Source organism: Hirundo rustica, chromosome 3 (assembly GCF_015227805.2).
Source record: "Hirundo rustica isolate bHirRus1 chromosome 3, bHirRus1.pri.v3, whole genome shotgun sequence".
NCBI classification, from domain to species: domain Eukaryota; kingdom Metazoa; phylum Chordata; class Aves; order Passeriformes; family Hirundinidae; genus Hirundo; species Hirundo rustica.
Window position 1 is genome coordinate 24,474,807 of NC_053452.1, and position 18,381 is coordinate 24,493,187.

Below are 18,381 nucleotides of genomic sequence, written 5' to 3' on the forward strand. Positions count from 1 at the left end.
GGCTCTCGAGTTCTTGCCTATTTCCCTTGAAAGAAGGAAAGCTGAAGAATCAGAAAGCATCAGGACAGGAACTGTGCTGAAGCAATAATATTTAGCTTTGCTAACCCTTTTTGGCCTGAGAACCCACTGGATGTATCCAGGTGACACATCCGATAAAAACAGCCAGGGCCCAAATTCTGCCATAGAAACTTGATGCAGGCAATTAGCAAGGCTGCAGGAGAGGGCACACCACTATCTCTTTTCTCTGGAAAAAAGCTGAGGGCAACACCACATCCACATGTGCAGAAGACACCTCAAGGAACATAAACTCCTAAATGGTATGAGGAAGCCAACTCACCCAGAGAATCTGTCTTGCCAAGCACAGGTCAGGGGGATTTGCTCTTCAGACTCCCTTGTTTACTTTTGTTCAGCGAAGAAGAAACAAAAGCATATAAGTAACCCCAAGTTCTCCCTTCCTACCCCCAAAAGATTAAGTGATTCCCTCACATTTTCTGGAATGTCAGCCCTTGTTCTTCTTTAGCCTTTAATTATTTTATTGCTATTGGATGGCTATGGAAACACACATAATCTAACTCTACTATGTAAGCGGAGGTTTCATTTCAGAAACCTTGAGACAGTGAAATCAGAAGCACAGCCATTGTTCATTCTCACCGTTGACTGATTCAATTTAGCTTTAAATGTGTAATTAATTTTACTACTATGGGAAATTAATTATGTTTTTGTTATAATGATCAGTATTAACCTAATTAGTGACCATGAAAATTCCAAAGCAAAGCACCTAATTATATTAGAATTAGGAGGGTAAATATTTTCCTAATGGAAAACTTCCAGTAAAACACTAATGTGCTCGAAGGCTACAAGCCCAAGAAACATGAAGCATTTGTAAAATGCCATCCGTAATGAGATTCTGATTGCTAACTCTGCTACACAAGGTAATAGCGTTTGCAATATGATGTTAGAAACCTGCCCATACATCACAAGTAAGCTATGCACCACTTAAATTGATGCTTTTAAGATTCAGTTCACCAGATAGAGCAGAAATCATTTTCAATAACCTCTTTCTCTACCTCCCAGACAGAAATGGTGTCCCTATCCCTATGGCCACTCTTTTGGGGACAGGAAAAAAATATCCTTCCCTCAACTTCTTGTCCTTCATGTGCAATTTTTTTTTTTTTCCCCCTCTGCTTATAACCACTGAGTATCCACTTCCTGCCCCGCTCCTGCTCATTTCTCTGTTTTCCACTCTTCACATTTTCTGTAACCTTTTTATGCACAGCATTTTCATAACTCAAAAAGGAGTTCCTGCACCCTGGAAAACATAGGCAAGAGATGCAGCTTAGGTGGGAAAGAATGCCACCACCAAATCATGAGGCAACTGTTCCTGCAAGGGAAGGACAATCTCTGAAGAAACAGCATTATCTTCTGTCTTCCGGGAGATGTGGCCCACCTAACCTAAAGTCTCTTGTAAAGGATTTGCATGTAAAGGGTTTTGCATGGTGCCTGCAGAGAACATCTCAACTGCATTTTTCTTTATTAAAGCAAAAGTTATGCCAAGCTGTGTTACCCCACAAAGTCCTTCTTGTAATTAAGGGACACCGAGTAACCGAAAGAATCACTTCAGCTCCCCAGGTATCCTATAGTTATTCATAACTCAATCTGACCCTTCTTTCACTAACTTTGTTACAAAAAGCTTTCTTTGGCGGGCAGAACTTGTTGCAAGCACTGTCCCAGATTTAAGCCACTTTGTAACACAGGGACATAATTGTCAATGTGATCCCCACAGGCCACCTAACGTTGCAATTAAAGTATTTGTTTAAGATAAAAGCTTCGTATTGAATTAGAAATCGATCTTCCATTTGACCTGATAGTATTGTTTTATGTATTCATGTACAGGTCTCTTTAGAAACCTCTTCCATTAGTGTGCCGGCCAGAGTGAGTGATGGAATCATTCCCATACAACGCAGAAATAATACTTGGAAATATAATTCCCAGCTTTTGTGGGACTCAGGGTGACTGGGGCAGGCACCAATTCTCTTGTCACCTCCCAGCTCTTGGTTAAACAATTTATCTCACTTACCAACTGTATACAAACAGTGCCAGGAATTTATCAGGTCAGTATTATACCCTATCAATTATGCATGGCTTACAAGCACAATATAGTTCATGAAATCTGAAACACAGACCAGAAAATTAGAGAATGTGTTCCTCCAGAACCGCATCATACCATTTATGCACAAGAGAAAAATATTTTCAGGCAAATTCTTCTCTTTCCTTACAACTTTTCCCCTTTTGATCTTACCCTATAATTTCTAATCCAAATTATGTGCTAAAAGTACAGGAACAATGAAGCCACTAAAGAATCAGTGGAGGTAAGATCCTTCAGAGATGCTGGCTCCAGTAAACTGATGGATTACCCTATAAAAGAACTTCAGAGGGATTTTTGGTTTCCTATTTGTTTACATCTACATTATCTGTGTTACACATGCATTTGTGCCTGAACTCCCACCCCTGGACAGCTGCTTCTCCCAGTGTTATTGATGGTATGTGCACATATGTAAATAATATGTAAATATATGTGTGTGTGTGTGTATTCATTAATGGACTGCTGCTTTCCAGCATAGGTCATGGGCTCTTTGCTGTTTTGTCTTTTGCTCTTCTGGCATCAGTCCATTGTGACAGCATATCATGGATGGAAATATTAATGATAGAACTGTCCCAGTCTTACCATATTTCTAGTAAATGCTTTACAGAGGGAAAGAAATAAACAAGCCTTAAAATAATATTCCAGTATTGATTTTGTATTAAAAATCTGTATTAGTTTTCAATATCCCAATTTATCCTGAAAAAGATGCCTTTTCCTGGAGACTTGTATCACACTAATCTCTACATACATGGAGTTTGTTTCAGTCATCTTTAGGTACTAATGGATGAAATACATGCTCTGGAAATCAATTTGCCCTGACACAGAAAGTCTGCCTTGATTTGTTTCAAACATGCAGAACACAAAAAAAGCTGCAGGCAATTCTCTCATGCAATAAATACGTTTGCTATCCTGGTGGCTTTTTAAAAATCAGCAGATTAGGTCTTTAATAATTTTTAAAACTGATTATGGTGATGAGAAATACAATAAAACCAACTTTTTTGATTGATGGACTTTTATTAATGGAAGGCTTTTATTGTTATATGTTTAATTTTGAAGCTACTGACATGAAATGTTGTAAGTCCTATGTATGACTGAATTAAAATTTCATTTTAGATAGTACCAATCCCCAAAACCTCAGCCTGTCTCCTTCAATCACACTCTACACGTTCAACCATCCGTTTGGCACTGGCAGAGCATTTATATCAAGTCACATACACAGATCTAAAAAAAGTCCTCTAAACTCACATAAGAAAATGGTTTTGTTTGTGGCACAACTTATACAATTGAGACTTCACTGAAGACATTTGCAACAAACTCAATTACACCTTGAAATAATAACTATATAATAACAAATTTGTTATTATTTATCATTATGAAACACTTCTCACTTCATTTTCCACAGCCACGAAAAACCTTAACATCTAGTCTTTAATTATTTTGATTCAACTTATATGTCCAAAAGGAGATGAACACCACAGGAATAATTGAAGCACAACATAAAATGGGAGAGCTAAAGGCAGTACTGAGCAAAACAAACACAAAGCACAGCTATGGTGTGGGACCTGACCTGCCACCTTTCATCGGGAAAGGATTTTTCCAGAAGGAACCGGGGTTTTAATACAACGAATGTAGTATGGCCATGGCCTCAGAAGAGTCCATCCTTCTTTGGACATTGGTGTGTCTACTCTGAAGTACTAAAAGAGACCTCTGCTTGCTACTGAACATGGGTTGAGCATGAATATGCAAAGGGAGGCTTCTATTACCCTGCTAGCAGAGAGGGAATGAATGGAGATGTGTAAAGGACACGGGCAGGGTATTTTTGGGCCCCACCAGATCACTACTTGTTTTCCTTTTCAAGGCCATTTGTAATGAGAGCAACTTAAAACATCTCTAAATTATTCAGAGAGACTAGGCCTTCATGCAGCTGACAAAAAACCAGGGAGCATTAAGTTTACCTTTGGAGGCTTTCCATAGCTCTCCAGTGGGGTGTGTGGCAGGGCTGGATCACCAGGACCTGCTTCTCTTCTCCAGCGGTCCATGGGCCAATTCAGAGACAAAGCTGGATACTTCTTTCCTGCATAGAAAAAGTTTCAAGATTAGTTTTGTACAGCACAAGCCAAACTACATTTCTAACTGTAATAAAAGTGATACTTGCCAATTCCAAAGAAAGGCAACAAGCTGAGGATTGGTTTGAATGTTTTTGTTCTTTCCTCCAGATAGAACGAGCAGCTTTTAAAATCCATTCCAATGTTATTTGGAACGAACCCAAAGAAATATAATGGTACATATATATTCACCTTTGAGTCAGCATCTCGTGTTTCAGCACTTCTAGTCACAGCATTTTCAGAACAGTTCATCATCCATATGTTTCATGCACATCATTTACCTTCTCAGTAAATCAGAAGATGGATGCTAAAATCCACAAAGCAACCTTAAAACCTCCCCTGTTTTTTTAGCAGGTTTTATTAATACTGATGGCTGAGCATATTCTGTAATGGCAGATGGCAAATTCTCCCTTATAATTCAGACAAACAAGCAACTGGAATTAAGAAAGAGGTTATCACACAAGGAACTTTTGCAGCAGTTAACAGTAATATTCCAACTTCATGTTGAAAAAATATATGCAGATAAAATAAAGGAGAAAAAAACCCCCTCATTTTCACTATAATTTGTATGAAGTATGGGAGAGATATAAATAAATTCATCACATGGATCTCAGTCTCACAGGAATCTCAAAACGATGCCTCAGTTTTAAAGAAAACAGGTGGGGTTGGGTAGATTCTTTGTTTGGTTGGGAATTTTTGCCACTAAGAAATAATCTTGGCATCAAGCTTCCAATAAAACAGATTTGCCTAGCTAAAGGAAAACAGCCAGGAATCATTATGAATGTACACAGTAACTGGTGTCTTTGTGAGCTTTTTTATTGACCTCATCCTTTGAACTTTTCTTTAGATAAATTCTTCAGATTAAAGGAGCATAACTGTCATTTTGCTAAATGTCATATGGTGCATGATCATGCTTCTTTATTTCTGTAGGCTCAAACAGTAAATTCTTATGATTTTTAGGCCTGCTGTTTCCATTTTACCTGTGTGGACTATGATCCACACATATCAATAATGTTTAAAACAGTTATTTATTATTATCTTTGGGGTCCTCCAAGAGATGACATTCAGTCCTGAACCACCCTCACATCCCACTAGTATGATGATTCCTCTCTCTTATTATAAGAGCATGGTTAATAGGCAGAGCAAAATTAAGAGAGCACAGAGATACTTACATCTAGAGCTTTAAAAGAATGTTTTGCTATGTAATGCTGTCTGCTTGGTTGGGGTTCTGTTACAAAATTGAGGTGAGCATCACCAGCCAACTTTTAGTGCGCTAACCCTGCCACTGCCCCCTCTGACTTTCAACTAGATTTGCATATCCACTGCCCTCCCAACCCTTCAGAATCACAGCTTTAATACCATAAACATATTTTTCCAAAAATATTCAAAAATCATCCGCTTCATACTCACAGCCTGCCCTTTTCACTATCTGCATCTAAGCACCCTGGTATAAACCTGACCTGCTCATATTTTATGGACAGCAAATTTTCACACCTTCTAGAGGTCAAGAAGGAAAGAGAAATTTGCTGTGTTTCTAAACGATCCCTCTGATGACGGTTGTAAATATTAATAACTAGGTGAAGAGCTATACCTGTTCTTGTTGAGGGCTCTGAATGTAATTGGATTTCTTCCTTCCATTAGGCTAGGGAGAAAATTAACCCCATAATTCATCTGGGGAATAAGAACTTTGGGAACACGGTGAGTTTGTGATTGAGCTAAAGGGATGCCAGCTTTGAAATGTTTGTTCTTGTCCAGTCCAGTCTTCTTTACTTGACTTTGAGCTTCTACATTAAGCAAATATGTTTTTCAAGGTGCATTTTATAAATTAAAAACGTAAATGAATATGAAGTATGTGATTTAAATCAATTTATCTCACATCTCGAAATGTAGCTGTGGGTCTCAATACTTGAGCAAGGCAGTGTCTTCATCATGTCATTCCTTCAGTTTCAAGAGCAAGGAGGGCATAAATGATCAACAATTCCTACCTCCTAGCCTGGTTGTATAAGAAGCTACTTAAAAAATAATAATAGTAGTAATTACTCAAACCCCTAAAATTATGCATTTATTAAGCTATGTAGTATTTTGTAAGATAAACAGGAGTATACTGGGATAATTTATCGCAGCAGTGGAATTTAAACCTTTAGGACGAGAATCAAAGAACATAATTTCCAAGTAAATGTTCACCCAGAAACCTGAGGGGCAGGAGGTGTCCTCAGGAGTAGCACCCAGTCTTTACAACATAGTCCTGAGCAGAAGTGGTTCTGCAGACTTTAGGAAGAGGCCTCAAGCTGAGTTGCAGAGTGGAAGGTGCCATCAAACCCGTTGCATTAAGGGCGGAGGTTTCCTCCTTCCCAATGCATATTTGTAAGAAGAAGGTTTCTCTCTTTTTTTTTTTTTTTACTTTTGGTTGACAATTTGCTTCCACACTATACAAGTATTTTGTGTTTGGTCATAGAAATTACAGCAGTTAACTGTAGCATTTGTATTCAAACATCTTCCAGAGAACTTAATATAAATAGACTGGATTGTTTTATTATCACTTTTGAACATTTGTTCTCCAAAGAAGCTAAAGAACATCAAGAAATTTGATTTCCAAGTGTAATCTCTGAGGGGACCTATTGACATTAACATTTCTTGTATAGTTTGGGTTTGCAGCACTTTGACACAGACATATTAAACTCTTTTCTTCCAATGGAGTGAGGGCGTACATCCTCTCCAGCTACTCCGGGAGCATTATTGCTCTTCCTTCCCAGCGTCAGCCCGCCCAAGCAAAGGCTGTGAACTAGCCAATTTTACCTTGATGGTTCTCAGACATGAAATTTTAATCCTTGCCTTAAAATTGATTTCATGGAACACAAGAAAAGGAGATTTACGCATTCTGTGGGATTCTTCCTGGATGTTTTAAGACACTGGAGCCTGCAGCACTAGGGACATCCAGAAGACTACTCCAGAGACAGAAGTAACACCTAGAAGGTAGCAGATAACTTCTTTCACTTCTTGTCTTTTTATTCCTAGTGGCGGTACCCCACCTTCCAAAGCCTCAGACCCCCAAACCTGTAAGGTACTACAGCAACTTCTCCTCTACACCCTTTCTAGTGGTTACACAGCAGCCAAAGATACTGCTCTCTTTTTAGTCAGCGCTAACATTTTAGAGGACGGTGATTTCTTAGCAGGCCATCTTCTTGCATTTTTATTCACAGAAAATCTTCAAAAACCCAGAATAGATAGCAGGACATAGAGAGGAGGATGAGTAATTCAGTGGGTTGTGTTTAGTAAGTGAATAATGATATCTTTGCTTAGAGAAGCATGTTTCCTATGTTTGTTCCTCATCTGATGGCAAACTGCCTGTAATTATTGTTGTTGTACCACTGGAGAGCAGGGGGACAGGGAGCAGTAGAGTTGATAAGATTAACTAATTAGACTTCTAGTGGACATGCAAACAAACTCTGAAGGCAAAGAGCTGTTCAGGCAGACGCGGTGACAGAAAACCAGGCTTCAGCCCTCCCACTAGCCCTGGCTTCCAAGATCCCATGTGCTGGCCTGAACACTGAGCTGTGCCACATATTAAGCCACAGTGATGCTTGAGTGGATCTCACACTGGGTATGATATGTTGCTGGGCAACAGAAATTCATTTAGCAAAATTTAATTTCCTTTATATTACCTTTACTCTGTAACATACAGGGCTGAGTAACAAATACAAGCACTGTGCTACCAGGAAATGATTTGATTTCTGTTAAGCTTTGCTTTGGAGTAAGCCTAAAAACAACCAGAAGAAATAAAAGAGGGAGGGAAGTGCAACATAGACCAACATTTTGACCTAGCTTTAAGTTACAGTGAAGCAATAGAATGTCACAGTATGCTAATTATTTAATCAACCCACATCTTTCTCTGCTGTTCATGTATTATTCTGACTACCAATCGAACACCATCTGCCCTCACAGAAAAATGTTCCTGCAACATAAAGAATATTTAGCTGGCAAGAAACTATCACCATGTTCACACTAGAAAGTCTTGAACCTGAGAAAGCTTGAGGAACTTTGGGTATTCAAAAAATCTCCTGCTCCCTCTTAGCCTTCCTCTAGAGAAATGGATGATTTCCATTTGAATTTCAAATAATTAAACCGTTTCATTAATGGATAAGAAGCCAAACGTTGGAATCCAGCATTCCTTTTAATGAAAAACTTCTGTCACTTGGAGAAGCGTGGGAAGCAACAGCGAGGAGAGGGAGAGGAAAAGAGGAGGAGGAGAGGCAGCTCTGGCTCCTCTCATCCTCCCCACTCCAGCAGTGTTTCCCTCTGGGCTCTCCTGGGCTGGCCCTATGGACTCAGGCTGGAACCCAGCGCTCTCCTCCCCAGGCCCCATCAGGAGCCCTTCGGGGGCCTGCTTCTTAACTCTGGGAAAAAGAGCCTCTCACTTTATTCTTGCCCTTTACCTGGACAGCAAATCCTATCAGGGTATGCATTTTATGAGGGAAAGAGATAACTCCTGTCCCAAACAGGGAAAAAAGGGGCTTTGGCCATGAGAGCCTGGTAAAATACTACAGGGAAAGGATTTTGGAAAGGTTGTTTAGTGAGTGAGAATTCTAAGGGGATGTTTACCTTGAACAGATAAAATTAAGTGTGAAACATTGCAAAGTGCATTGAATAACATCAAATCTATGCCAAAGGAGGACATTATCACTTACATTTTAATTTTAGTTTTAAACTACTAAAATAGATACACAACCACAACGTTTCATCCTAAATTGTTCCCGTTGGAAGTGCAGCTCAGTTGGCCTTTTCATTCTTTTCCAATCAAGTGCTGCCTATTAAGGAATCCCGAATACAACAGGTACAAGGATTTCACGTGCTGTGACAAATACCGAGCACATAGGCAGCCAAAATGTCTTTGGGCGCTGTTCAGATGCAGCTTTGGAAACAGTCCCACCATCTTTAGTTAATAGATGACTTAGCAGGCTGATGTTGAGTCCCTCCCTCACACCCTTCTGTCTGACAGCCTGGCCTGCAGCACCTAAGCCCACACCTCACCTGCCAGAGCAGCCGACAGCTTTACAGCAATGTTCCCTATACCAGTGAGGAGCCAGTGGAGCCAGGGATGGATCCACCTACCAGAATAAAAAAATGGGCCCGACGTCTCTGTTATCCTTACCCTGAATTCCTTGGAGCAGGCCCAGGGATTTCCAGGGGGACTGGAATTTGGCCCAGTGTGCCACAGACCCATAAAACACAACTGTCTATTGGCTAAACAATGGCAAGCATGTCTCAGCCAGATGCCTGTTTACTGTCTACTGAGAGAGAAAAGAAGCTCCCAGATGCTATTGCTTGGCTTTGCAGGATGTAGGACATTAATTATGAACAAATGAAATGATCATAAAACAGAGATGAGCCACATAACTTGGTTTGGCTGCAATTCCTGCTGTATGGAAAAAAATGACTGCACAGGGCTCGGTGAACATTCAGTCTGCATTAAAAAATAAATTATTTTGTTATCTATTTGCTTAAGATAGCTCTTTGCTTTCTTCTGCTATAAGGGATAATGGACCGTAAAATTGGCAAAATTATTGTCCATTTAGCACAAACGCTTTCTGCAGCAAAGGAAGAATCCCGGTTCATTTTTCCAAGAAAACACTCTTGTGCTAAAAATGTCTTTTCCTTCCTAGAAACAGAGAAGTCCAGCAACATGAGACGGGAAAGCAGAGCTGAGGGAATTGTGGCAGGGTTACCTTAAAGCCTGACGTCCCCCTCCTGACTCAATCCAGAGCCTGAGCCTTGCAGGCGCCCCTGAACCGTGCTCAGAGCCAACCCAGCTCTGCCAGGCTGCGCTGCACCAGGGTCCATTCTCCCTGCCCATGGCGGAGAGCAGCAGGATGGGGAGCTGAGCCGGGCTGGGGCAGAGGAGGCAGAGCCTGCTGGTGCCCCCAGGGCCCTGACCACACTCCTGTTTCAAGAGACAAACACCCCCCATGCTATTTGTCCCATTCCCTGGTACTGATGTGCAGTTTTCCTTCCTGCAGCAATGGCAGCAGCACTTTTGCTTCTATTTATGACAAGAAGGACACAAGGTCACACAAAAACCCACCTTCTTGAGCAATGAGTTTCTAGGTCTTCATAACATCTCAATTAAAACATTTCTCCTAATTTCAAACCTTAATTTCCCCTGTTTTTTACCCTATTCACCATAAAGAGCAGGTGGTTCTTGTGCTCTGAACAAGCTTTTGTTCATTTGAGGACCAAAGTGTTTCACTTCTCAGTCTCTTTTGTTTTTCAGTCTTTCCTGGATGAATTGGCCCATACCTGTTAAGCATCATATTTTATTACCTTGTGTTGTGCATTTGTTTCTTCCAGCCCAAGACCATGATCTTGAGCTTGTCCTAGTTGAATGTTTGGGGGTTTTTTGCTTCTCTTTCCCAGGCTATTTTTCATATTTGTTGATAACATCTGGCATCCAATCCCTGCCCTTTACAGATCCTGAAGCTTCTTATCATTTGCAGATGTAATAAGCACAGGCCTTTGCCCAGCAGTGGCTATTAACAAACCCATTAAAAGACCTGCTCCAGAGCAGACAATGATGGAAAGCTTGTGATGTAATGTCTGCTGCCACTGCTGCCTTCCAGAGATGCTTCTCATCCAGCTGGGCATCAGCTCAAGCCCATCCCCAGGCCTTCCAGCGTTTTCCTGGCTTTCTTAACCAGAATGCTATACTTGAAAAATCAAGATAAATAATATCTATAGCTTCTTCTCTAGCCACTCTTTTAATGAGCTTGGTGTGATGTAGTTTCTTTTCCCTTTGTTGTTATTTTTAGATCAGTCAGTTTTCTGGTAAGTGCTTGCAGGCTGTTTGGGGAATTCATCCTAAAAGTTTTGAGCTGGTGCAAAGGCTTTTAAATTCCTAATTTTGCTCTACTCCCCACAGATGCTCTTCTTAAAAACAGGCACTGTCCTGGCTCTTCCCCAGCCTGCTGGTATCTTGCCTGTCCACACCTGCTAAGAGAAATCCTGCATCACATCTCTGTGCATTATTCAGACATGCAGTCCACCAGGCCTACTTAATCTTAAAATATTCTGCTTAAGTCTCTGCTTACACTTTCCCTGCCCTAAGCTCATCTTATCCCCTTGCCACCAGCATTAACTCCATGAGCATCTGTTCCCTGTAGCTCTCTTTGGGTGAGCACAAACACAGAATAAGCAGCAGACACCCAGCTCCTGAGGGTCATCTGTACATAGCACTTCTTTTCCATGAGGAACAGGTCAAATTTTTCCTGGTCTTCGTACAATTAATGGGATAATGGGTTTTTTTTTCTTGTATCAGGTAGCCTTTAATAATTTCAGGGGATGAAATATGACCTCCAGAAGACCTTTTGAAAACCTTCACAAGAACTGGTTTCAAGGGATGCTGTTTCTAGAAAACCTCAGCTCAAGAAAGCAGCATATGGAGATGGACAGAACAAGAGAAGAGCGAAACAATCCTGTAAAACTCAGATGCTGCTGAGCATCTCCCTCTCATCAATTGCATGCCAGAAGTCAGAAAATAGGGTGCTTGGTGTAGCCATTCCTCTGATGCCAAGACACTGACCAGAGGCCTGAAAAGTCTCTGGGATACATAGTCTGAGCCACAAGAAAATATGAAAGGAAGAGTTTTAAAGCTAGTAGAAGGGGAAGAAAAAAGCAAACCCACGCCCTCCTTTCTTGAACTTTCCTTAATGACAGCGAGATGTTTCTTTCCCAGCAAAAGCTGACTGCTACTCCTGCCACGCCTGATGTCAGCTGGAGGAACAGATGGCTCAATGGTTCATTTCGAGCTGTTCATTCAGCCGAGCAGCACAAATTGCATTAATTGCCTCACAGTACGGGCAGGGAATGGAGCACTCCGCATGTGAATGACTGGGACTCCTCGTCACCATGGCCATTTGACTGGTCAGTCAGAACTTATCTGCATACTGGAAAAGGTGGGAAGAGAGAGGGCACAGCACAAGAAAATGCCTGAGTTACTCTGCAGGTAACAGAAGATGCCCAAAGGCTGATACAGCCTTTGACTTGGCTTTGGAATTGCTTCCTCAGCACAGTGCCACTTGCTGAAGTGTCATTTCTTAACATGAGAATGGCCCCTGCATCCAAGAACTGAAAAAACATATGTAGCCAGAAGGTTTGAAACAAGTTACCCCAGATATATCTTTGGTTGGTTTCTATAAGCTGGGAGCCTTGTATCTGCTTCATTTACTACTACACATGTACACAAGCACCTGAAAACTTCATACAGAAGGTGAGGCAAAAAAGCTTCCTTTTAGGTTCAGTTGCTCTAAACCTTGCCAATAAGTGATTTATTAGATGCTCTATTACCTGCTGAAAAGTCCTGGCCCCTTGCTCACCACCTCAAAGTGGAACGTGTTAGCATTTTAGCTGGCCCCTTGCTCACCACTTGCAAATGGAATGTGTTAACATTTTAGCTGCTGAAGACAATTTTTTTTTTTTTTTTTTTTTTTTGGTGTGTATGTGTGCACACACGTGTTTTTGGGTTTGTTTTGACCAAGGGAAAAAACCTGAAAAACTGCCACGTGAGACCAGAAGTTTAAGGGTACAGGCTCCCAGAACATGATCACTTACACTTCTCTGTTACCCACTGAATATATTTTATTTCTACAACTTTAGTAAAATACAATACCAGGAAAAGACTAACCTTACTCTCCAAGAGGCTGTTGAGGTTCCCGCTACAAAACATCCAGGCAAATCCTGCTGCTTTTTCCTTTTCTCTGCTTTAGAAGGACAAAACCACCGTTGTTTCACCAGCACAGGCAAAGTACCTGTACCATACCCACATGCATTGCTAAATTCTGCTTGAGCCCCTCCTCCGAGACAAAAACATGGAAGGACTAGGAGGAAATTAAAAATAAAAAGCAACACCTGTGCAAACCTATGATTGGCCTACAGTGACCTCTTGTAGTGTAACCCTCCCCAAATTAGCAGCAGATCTGTTTATTGTAAATGGGTGACACCTGAAGGGCAACTCTTGCTCCACTTCTGCTTGGTGGAGACTCCACACCTTCCTTCACTGCTTGTTCTGTGCTGGCCCCAGACCTCACAGGTTTCTAGAGGAGAGAGGCTCTCCACGGCTTTCCTCCCTTAAGCAGAAGTCAGCAAAAGGGAAAGGATACCTAACTGCATCTGACTGGTGGAAAAAAAAGATATGCTTTAGACAATTAATTTCCTTTTCTCTTGCAAAGCTTTGGGGGGAAAACCACTGGATCTGAGTCTCTTTCTCACTCAAAGAAATGCAGCGAAATTCCTAGAGTCCAGTCTTCCCCCAGGAGGAAGCTTTGCACTTGGTGCTCTGCACCTTGCTGCTTCAGCCAGGCTGTCTTGGTGGTGCTGACAGCTCCTCGAGCACTGCCAGAACCACCCTGAGCCTTGTGCTTGCCCTGGGGCTCCCCCACACTGTGACTCCTCCCAGTAACAGAGACTTGCCCTGCTGCTTTCCCTCCCAAAAATTCCTCATGTGGTGCATTTAGGTGCTCAGATTTGGAGCACTATCATTTGGTCTTTCTTTGGAAACAGGACCACCTTACTGGGCTTCTGACTTCTGCTTCAGCTCTTCTCATCCCTGTGGACAACGTGGCCTTCATAGTGCCCACGGGCTAATTCTGCCCAACATTCCTACGCCTGCAGTTCTGGTGAGCTGTTTCACACAGCTTGTAAGCACTTCAAGAGCTTCTGCACCTCCATCTCTGAATGTGCTCTCCCTCCTTAGGACTCAAGCAAGCAGCTTCTGAAGTTACTGGAGAACTTCCAGCTTGTAGCGGGAATTAATTCAGACACTAATTTCTTCCTTTGGGGCTCCTTTCCTGGGTTAGCTGCATTTTACCAGCATTTAACGGCATTCCACCCAACTCTGCCGACAATACTCATGTGGGAGAAGGGGAAGGAGAAATGAAGCACAAAAGAGCCTGAAGGATCTGGAAGTTCTGGAAGTCTTCTCCAGTTACTCAGCACTGGCTACACCAGAGGAACCCACAAGGCTTCTTTTCACAAAGACACCTCCTGAGTGCTTATCCCTTTCTTGACGCTCCAATGGGCTTTTCTGGACGGGTCTTCCCTGTTGAGCCCAGCTCCAAACAGCTGCAAGGCCAGCTATGTTTCCCTCCTGTCAAAATCTTCCCCAAGCTAAAGGAGCATTAATTCTGTGATTAAGCTAATGAATGGGGCCAGAGCAATACAGAAAATAATGTTGGAGAGGGAAATGTGATAATTCATGCTACAGAGATAGTCAGTAGAGAATATGGCACAGAGCAACTTCCAGGTTTTTGTTGCAATGAGCTGCTATGGTCCTTCCAGACTCACCAAACAATTTAGAAGCAGCCCCCCCCCCCCCCCCCCCCCCCCCCCATCAGGGAACTTCTCAAAAACCTTGTAAAAGTACAAATAAATTATATTAACTGGTTCCCATTTATCCATCTCATATCTAGGCTCATGGCTTCTAACAAAACTGATTCCACTTTTCCTACTTTGATTTAAAAAATATACATTTTTAAAACTAAATGTTAATTGTTTACGAACATATTAATTAAATGTCAGTGAGAGCTTTTGACACCTGACACCCAAGACAAGCAAATAAAATGGAAATTGCTGCTTCTTTGTTAGTAATAACAAGGTACTGGTAATAGATTTTCATTTATGGTCCCAGCTACCAAGTCCCCCTTTTGTAAGAGCATAAAGGAGGGGCTAATAAGAGACCTTACGGCATCCTGATAAACATGTTTTAATAATTCTGGCAACATCTCTTTAGATTTATGCCACCATCAGTGGTAAGGGTTTGACCCTGGAAACGTAATGTTATGTACAGCAAGTAGGACTTCAGTGTGATTTTCCTGTTTTGTCTGAAAGAACAAGGCCAAATCCCTGTTTTTAGTTGCGGCTACATAATTATATTGTCAACTGCTCCATGTTTACAGTCCTAGTTTCGTCCTATGTGTTGCTTTTCTGTACCTTACCTTCATCTCTCTCACGTCCTTTACTGAAATTCCTGCACCTCTCTCATATAATCAAATATTCATTCCTTAAGTACCACTCCCTGTTGTGGTTATTCCCTCCATTTCAGGTAACCAATTCCCATTACCAGCTCCCAGCTGTTAGTTTACACCGTTTATCCATCCCAGAGCTGGTGGTCTCAGCCCAATTCCCAGTCCACCTGATAAAAAATCAAACCTCAAGCACCACTGAAGTAATGGTTAATCAAAATACAAACAGTCCTGGGCTGTTGAATTACCCTTTACTGTCAAGTTTAGCACAGAAGATAAGATTTTAAACCACAGGGACTAAACTCTGTCTTGGATCTTGTGGGCAAAAGCACCCTGTTGGCCAGGAGGAGCTCTGGCTCCAGTAATACACGTGTATCTGAAATCCTGTGTGTTTTCCAGTCAGACCTCTGGCTTTGTGCCTCCCTCCCGGGCTGCAGCATGGCCCAGCTCAGCCAGCACACCAGCAGCACCTTCACCTTCCCCGTGGGATTAAGGGTCACCTGCTATGGGATTAAGGGCGTCTGCGCAGGGGAAGATGCCGGCTCACCCCAGTGACCTCCCCAGGGCACCTGCTCCCTTCCCAGGGCAGAACTGTGGGAGCTCTCTGACCAGAGCCCTGTGGTGAAGCGAGGAGCCCTCTCTGCTGTGTGTCGGGGCAGCCCAGGGAGCTGGGGGAGAGCAGGGACTGACTGCATCCTGTCCCTGCTCACACCCCTCTCCGTCTCCGCACGGGCTGCTCGTACATCCCCCCCATGATGGTTTCCCAACTGCCCCCTCCACAAACTGTTTCATCAGACACGCTTGGTTACCAAGCCCAAAAAAACCCCAAACCCTGGAGAGTAACTCCTGGGGCTGAGGCCATGGAGCGTGACTAATGCAGAGCTGAGAAACCCTGGCAGCCTGTGACAGCACAGCTGTAAAGTAATTGTTAATTCTGCTGTTGTTAACAGGAATGCTCCAGTTTCTCTCTCATGTGATTCGTCCCATGTTTCCCAATAACTGCTGCAAAGCCAACAACCTGCCTCTTCACAGGAGGCAGCTCTCCAGTGTGGAGACAGACTGTCCCCAAGTCACCTTTCCCTCCCTCCTCCACATTAATACAGGCAGCAGCAGAAGGCTGGCTCCTATCCTGCAAACACATTTTCAGAGAAAAAAACCCTGCCTTTTTGTCATCTTTGAAAGGAGCAACAAAATGTAATAGACCTCTTATCCTGATTAGGTTTTGCTATTGAAAAAAATGATCCATTAGAACATGAACTCATTAGCTGCAAGAACAAATTTCCTACAGAGACAGGTATGTCTTTCTCTTGGCCATCCATTAGCAGGATTTCCCTAGAAACAGCCTGAGGCAGGAGATACTAAGGGGAAATTCTTTTTTAACATCTTAACATCAGTTATTTTTACCCTTGGGTTTGAGTTTCCCACAGCTAGGTGCTAATGCTCTGGCAGCACAGTGTGTTAGCAGCCAGGTCCTGGAACAAGCAGTCAGCTCTCACGCTATGGTACACCACACTTCCCAAAAAATACAGGATTAGTTGTAACCCTGAGATCCTCCTAAAACAATGACCAAAAAATAGACTCTGAAGAATACCATCACCCTCACAAAGGTGTGGTACTGAGGTCAAAATGAAGAGGGAATTGTTTTACACTTGTTTTGTCGAGATGAGTAATTACTCATCAATGGTGCATTCTTGTGAAAAAATGGCAAAATACCCTGCAGAGACTGCATGCTGTCAAGTAAAGCCAGGTAAAATATCATATTTGCTAACGCCTTTCTTATTCCATTTCTAAAACTTAGTGTCCCCACACAAATGCATTAGGTTCAGCCCCTCTCTGAAAGCCACACCAGGAGAATGGGCTCTAGAGTAACTCACGTGGAGCTAGCAGTTGTCCCAGCAAACAAAGCATTTATGCCCATGAACACACATCCAGGGTGGGCCAAACTCTGACCTTGGGGCTCACCATCCCTCAGTAACTCACTGTTTCTGGAACCAGTCTTGGACAAACCCCTGCACCAGGGAATCATTTAAGATGATAAAGGGACCTTCACACCAGTACAGAGAAGAGCTCCCCATATCTGCAAACCTGTTTGACCCACTACCACAGGCTGCTACAGAATTCCTGCCTGGGATCAGTGCTGGCTGATGAGGCTCCCTACTAATGCAAGAATTTGTCAGGGCACAAAACCCTCTTGCAAGAGCTCTCCAAGGCTCTGTGCTGGCAGCTCCGAGCACCCGCCGAAGGCAGTGAAGAGGCATTCACACACTGCTTTGGCAATCAGTGAGTTATAATTAGCAATCAACATCAGAAATGTGACACTGATATATACATTTCAAATTTCCAAGTATGCTTCTCTTAGGAACAAACCCAGGTAGATGATAAAAAAATCATGAGGGCCTCAGTCTACAGTCTGGCCTTACTCCCATCAAGGCACTTTGCTTTTAATTTCAATGTGGGCACAAAAATCCTTGCAGAGTTAAGGCTCTGGCAGAAAACTCCTGCTGCTTCTTTAAACAGGAACTGCAGTACATCATGTTATCTCCCTAAGCAGCTACCCCACTTTAGCTTCCTCAGAGGTCAGCTATTATCCCTGCTAAGTACATCCGGTGTAGAAAGGAAATTCCTTAATCCTATTTTGTGCACTTGTTTTCATATGCACAGCCATAATCCTCCCACATCCAGCCTGGGTCCTTGATTGCCATTACTGCCCTGTGCTGTACAGGAGACAGATGTCCACCAGGAAAGGTTTGCTGGGGTTGGCTCTTAATTCTTGTGTGCCAGAGCAGAGTCATTTAAAATTACCAGACATTACTTAATATGCAAAACAAGAAACTGCATGGATTTTCATGTCTACTAATGGTAACTACTGGAGTTCACAGCCTTTGAGGAATACAGGAATGAGGAATATGACAAAAATTGGCAGAAAGTACGTGCCTCCTATTTACTCAAGGAGTGTATTTCACTTTGGTGTATTTACTTAAGTCTCCTAGACAAGAACTCCCTCAAAGCTTATTACAGGATGTTTCCTTCTTGCATTTGGGCTGACGCAGGGCTCACCTGCCCCTCTGGAGAACTATCTTCCTGCAGTCCTAGCACGTGCTTACAAAAACTAATCCTTCTCCTT